At 30.3% G+C, this 6,452-nt stretch overlaps 1 protein-coding gene across 1 annotated transcript in view; it reads left to right on the plus strand.

Annotated features, from left to right (window-relative positions):
- Positions 1–1,728: 1,728 nt before the first annotated feature.
- rols (zinc-RING finger and ankyrin repeat domain-containing protein rolling pebbles) overlaps positions 1,729–6,452 on the plus strand; it is a 42,377-nt gene continuing 37,653 nt past the window's right edge. Inside the window, exon 1 of the mRNA XM_018520744.1 lies at positions 1,729–1,954. The gene's annotated coding sequence lies outside the window, so the exon portion shown is untranslated. The remainder of the gene's footprint in view (positions 1,955–6,452) is intronic.

Genomic DNA, 6,452 nt, shown 5'->3' on the forward strand with positions numbered 1-6,452 from the left:
GATTATCTTCAGTAAAAATATAAATAATCCTGCATTAGTTACATAAATTTAAACAATAAAATTCGCAGTCATACATTTTAATTAAAAATCACGCTCTCTTTCATCTTATTCGTGAAACCATAATACGTAGTGATATATGAAGCAATGAAATGTTTCAAATTGTGTACAACGTGAATTTCCAAATTCCGTTTTTTCAGCAATTCGGTGAAATTCGTGCGTCATTGTAGACAATGTAACAAAACGAACAGATGGAATATCATCGTGATAGCGTGTAAATTTCGTTTGTCCAAATGTATTATGGTTTCACGAACAAAATGAAAGAGAGCGTGATTTTTAATTAAAATGTATGACTGCGAATTTTATTGTTTAAATTTATGTAACTAATGAGGGATTATTTATATTTTTATTAAAGATGGCCAGATATTAGCTGAAACGTCTAAATTAAATCTGAATCTTTGTAATATATTAAATGTCACAAAAAACAATCTGTGTAGTGGTTTTATCCTCCTTTATCGTTAAATTTTATTGTTAAAAAACCACTTTCTTATTAATTATATTTTTTATTAAATCAATTTATTTCAGATATGATTGCGCGCCGATAACTTTCGGACTTTAACACAATCAGTCTAAAACGCTAATAATCCCCCTTAAATTAAATTAGAAACACTATAAAGAACTTATTACGAAAAATATTATCTCAGTCAGAGCTCGAACCTGGGACCTCTTAATATAACCTGGAAAATCTTACTATTTATTCTTATATATTCCTAATATTTTTTCCATAATAATAATAATAATAATTTTTGTAAATTTTACTATTATTAAATACATATTACTTGACAAATACTATTTAATAAACGCAAATACTGTAGATCTCCGATGACTCACACGTAGTGGTCAATTTAAAATTGACTCAGCGTGAAAAACGTGTTAAATGCCGCCATTATTTAATGGTAAATTATCGCGCATGCACATTAATCAACAAAAAGTGTTTTCAAAAAGTGCCGAAATTGTTAATAGAAAACAAACTATTTTTATATATTTGATCGAATGAAATTAAGTAAAGTAGATTTTATTCAATAATCAATATTTCTTTATAGCGGAAAAACAATAGATCAATTATGTTTTCATAATTCGCAATAGTGATAATCACGGACGGTATCGTGATTAGCTAAATTAAATATTTTATATTGTTTAATTTATCCATCACTTTTGTGTGATGTCAGGACGAAACGAAAAATTAATAAGCGTATTTGAAAATTTCAATAAACGTTAGTCCATTCAAATGATAACATTTTTCTGTAACGATGCGTAAAAAAAAAAGAGATCGCACCCTTCTTTCAAAAGCATAGAAGTGTGATCGGCAAATCTGGGATCGAGTTGGAATTGAAAATGTTAAAATAGGAAAGAAGAAAGGAAGGGTGGGAGGGAAAGAGGAAGAGAAGGAGGATCGTCATGCTTTCTCGCTTTCTCATGCGAGTGGCGAGCTTTTTCTCGCCACTCGAAGAGAAGTCGTAATCGAGGATCGACGTAGCACAGTGCACGGGTGCACTGATGCAGTCGGTCGGAGCACGCCGATTCACTCGGAAGTCGAAGGAAATAAGGGGTTTCGCGCAAACTACTCGCGGATACTCCACATATCTATCCGGAAGATCTATTTATTTATTTATTTATTTATTTTTCTTTAGTTATTTATTTATATCATTAATAAGTAAGACCGGTCTGATATTGCTAAGTAGATTCGTGAGTAGCCTAAGGTTCGGCTTTCGCGTGTTCAATCACTCTTGTTTCTTTCGTTCCATCACGATCTTTTCTCGGCGATCCTCGCGATGAGTTGAAAGTGTATCCGCTACAAAGAAATCGAAGGAAAAAAAAGGAAAGTACACACACGGAATGCAAAAATCTCGCCAAGAGTCGACGGCCGCTGCTATTTCGAGGCTGCAGGAACATACCGGTGAGTTCTCATCGTGCTATTTTCTTCTGATCGATCGTTTCGGATTACTAATACAATTTATATATGATAAGAAATCTGCGATATGTGTGTAAAATCGAGCAGCAAAAATCTAAGCAACGAAAACCACGCTACATGTTCAAGCAAATTTACATAAACAGCTTGCACTGCAAGCATATTTGACAAATATTTGCTTGAATATGTGTGGCCAGACTAACAATAGTAACAATAGTACGGTAAGACATAGTTTTGAACTCTCTAAATCGCGATTACTTGCTCTAGGGCGTGACTCGCGGGATGACTCAACTTTACAGATTACTATTCTCAAGGAAATCTGCTTTGTCGAAGAATCAGATATAATTACTATTCTAAAAACAACATCTGCGTAATAGTCTGCGATTCGTGACAAAATTGATGCCAGTAAATCTTTCGAGTCGGTGATTATTAGTATGACAGTAATAATTTCTCCATATATAAGAAATATATTGTTGCAATTCTCGATTCTCTTTTTGATGTTTTGTAAGAGCTAAGATAAACGTCCCAATGAGCGAACATGTATCTATATGTATGTCCGAATACTTACACAAAATTTATTATTAATGCTTTTTTTATTATAATATAATAATATTATAATTTAATTATGATTAAATATATTACAATTAAATTATAATATATACTTATAAGAAACATTTAAAATTATAATATTAAACGATCACTGAAACACATTTATCTTATAGATTTAACATAATAGTCTTCTTATTCCTCGAGTTAACTTAAGTTTACAGAGTAAAATATTGTTACAGTAAATATATAGCCAGATGAATACTTAGACCGGAAATATATAGAAGGTTTCTCACTAGAGGCGCGGGATGATTCCTTATGTCGAGGGATGTCGGCTCTCTTTCTCTCGCAGGCTTAATGCCGACACTCGTGTTGCATCTACATATAGATGTATAACGCCGTCGCGCCGCTATTTTTGTCAACGTTCAAAAGTCATCCGGGAGGGTCAAGGCGCAAGATGTAGCTGTGGTACCTACAGTAATAATTTGACATTCGCGAGCTTTCCTCTCTCGCCCTTGCTATTCGTTTTACTATCAGTTGAAATATATAGTTTTTTTTTTTATTAATTAGTAAGAAACGCCGATTTATCGATATCTCTCATTGTTGCGGAGATTCTTTACAGAAAATTAAGAAAAGTATCACTCGTCAAATTTTAACCAACATCCTATTGATATCACAATTCTAAGCAATTAGATATAAAACACTCTGCGCAATTTCTTATATCTCGAAAAATGTATTTTACGTAATTTAAAATGTCTTTTACCTATCTTAAGTCACGTTTTTTAATAATATACAGCAACAAATCTATTGGTAAAAATATTCAACACGCGACATATAATTAGTCGTATGGTGCAAGAAAGAGCAAATGCAAAAAAAAATTTAAATATCGATCGAAAAATATTCTTTCAATTTTGATATATTTTGATCGTTAATTTTTCACGCTGTTATACGTATATTTATATTTGTTTATAATTACTACCCTAATAATACACTTTATTCGGGATACATCCTGAGGATATCTTTAGGATGTTCAGAAGACATACGGACGTCCCCTGGAGGTCTGTGCTGTTAGGGTATGCATGCGTATACATATGTCTTGCATTAGCACAGCTTTGTAAACAAGATAGATTTAAAAGAAACTATTGATACTATAAAATGGACTAATAAAAAACCAAGATTCTTTTCAATTCGGGACGTGGAACTTTTAATTAAAAATAATACGATGTATATATGTTGTGGGAGATTTTTTCGATTTCCATGATATGACCGATAACGACACCTAAAAAAGAAGTGTGTAATTTTAAGATATTAAAATGTTTTGTTCTTGTCTCTATTTTCTAAATAATCAAAGATGTTTTGGTTTTAAACTTTTTCAATAAATAAAACACTACGTGTTCGGATTGAAAACATTATATATTTTAAATCCAAACACACAGTGTGTTATTTATGGAAAAAGTTTAAAACTAAAACATCTTTAAGTGTTTAAAAAATGGAGACAAGAACAAAACATTTTAATGTCTTAAAATTAAATATATACCAAATCGTTCGTATCATAGCCCTGTCAAATATGATAATTGGAATTAGTGTTTCGATGAATAAACAATATTCGAATTAATGAATGAATAATCATATAAATACATTAATAAATACTTTTTATTTGATTTTAATGAATATATTTGTAAATATGATTACGAATATTTTGGATTTCGCATCCATTCACACTCTGTAGCCATATAATCACATTATTTAATATATTTAATAAAAGCATCAACAATAGCCTTTATTTTCTCCTCGGTATAATCATGTTTCCTAAACCAAGCTCGCAAAGATACACAGTAAAAAAAGAAATGTTAATTTTAACATTTTTACATGTCCCAGGAGATTCACTCTAAATTTTAAGTTAAAGTAACTCATTCGTCTTGTGTTACTTATTAACAAACTAATAATGTTAAATAATTGACACAATACTTTACATTTATATTTGTTATTTTAACTTTAAGGGTGATTTAAAACTAACATATAAAATAAGTAGAGTACATAAAAGAGTAGTTGCAGTAACTCGTAAGAAAATGTTAATAAAACATTTTTGTTCGTATAATGTGAATGAAAAAATTCTTAGATATTAAATTGACTTTGAGATAAAAAGATTAATTGAAACAATTGTGTTAAAAACACTCAAAATAATATTCCATTTTTAATTGACATACGCAATTGTTAAGTTAGAAAGGTGACATGAATCTAACACATCAAAATGTTACAAAAATAATAACATATCAGTTGTATGTTTATTTTACATTGAAGTAATAATCAAAATGTAGTAACACAAGAAAAATTCTACATACGGACGCACGATTTTTTACTATGTAGAATATTTTACGGACTGTAGCAGTTAAGCGACTACGCTTGCTTATAAGTAAGTCAAGACCATAAGAAAATGGTTGCTTTATAGTATGTTTGTACCAAGCAGTTAGATAGTCTCTGACAACCTTGCTAAGAGTAGGATACAAACAAGGTCATCTTCATAAACCTATATTCAAATTCAAATTTTAAGTAGGACAATAAAGCTAGTACAACAGAATTTGATATAAAAAATAATAAAATAATGACTTTCCATGCACCACAAAAGCTTATCTAAATATTTATTATAGAGGTTACTAATTCATAATCAGATTGAGTGGAAAAGTGCTCATTATTGATGTGCAGCTAATTCTTTTTTAATTTACATTTTGTTTTAATAATTATTAATAAATAACATGTATTTATTAATAATTATTAATAAATACAATAATTATTAATAAATACATGTTAAAATACTCGTGAAATAATTATAAAATATTCGTAATAATTGAAATTTTAAATTCATATTTATTCAAAACTGAAAACTTTCAGTTTTGAATAAATATATAAATAAATATGTTTTTTATGTGAAAATTTTGAATGAATAAAATTGGTAGCTCAATTACGAGTTTTTCATATTTATCAGACACACTAGTTGAAATCGATATGTTAGAACGGCACATAAGTGCGCGACTATGGCAAATCGAAAGCATACATAGAACGAAGCGTCTACGATGTGCGACCGTCTCCGGTTAGGGCGAGTCAAACTGGAGACGCATAGCCATTAAGATACAACCCCTCTTGACATGGGATATTCCGAGTTAGGGTACTTAACAATAAGTCAAGATGTATTGTAAGATTTTCGCAAGGTCATTAACCTTTCTCTGTCCGATTTACAATTTTGTCATCAATTTTTTAAAAGAAAGAGTAGATATATGTTTCTACAAACGTGTAATCGAGGTACTGTACTCACGCTAAAACGCTATGCGTTTTTCTTAGAGTCTAGACACTACCGTGTCTCTGGATAGCTCTCTAAGCTTCTATTATATCTATAATATAATTTTTATGTATCTATCGCGCACTAACCGTATTGACTTGGTTCAATGGAAAACTTTTATGTGAAAAATTTTTTCGACAGGATCTAGAATAAAACGGATGCTAACATATTCCGCCGGTACTATCCCACGTTACTCTTCATTCTTATTGTTGGCGCGCGATTGTGCAAATTATTTTCTTCCGCAACTTAATTACTTAATTTACTTTGTATCCGTATTAATTCATTTTGTGTGACTTAACTTCAACACGAGTTTATTTGCATAATGCATATCAGCTACAATCGATACTACGTTACTTTTACCAGCAAATTTATTGTAGTTTCTTTAATCCTACATTATTGTCCGTAAAAAGAGATTATTTATTTACCTATCTGTCTCTTTTTTCCATCTTTCTGTAATCTTGCGTAAACGTAGGGGAGAGTGGTGTCGGTTGAAACAAAAAAAATATTTTTTTGCAGCTAACCAATTTATTATAAATAAGAAAAAATTGAAATTTTTTATGAAAACAAATATATCCTTTGGCATTAATTTCAACTTAATAGATATTT

This window comes from Trachymyrmex cornetzi, unplaced genomic scaffold (assembly GCF_001594075.2).
Source record: "Trachymyrmex cornetzi isolate Tcor2-1 unplaced genomic scaffold, Tcor1.1 scaffold922, whole genome shotgun sequence".
Classification (NCBI taxonomy): Eukaryota; Metazoa; Arthropoda; class Insecta; order Hymenoptera; family Formicidae; genus Trachymyrmex; species Trachymyrmex cornetzi.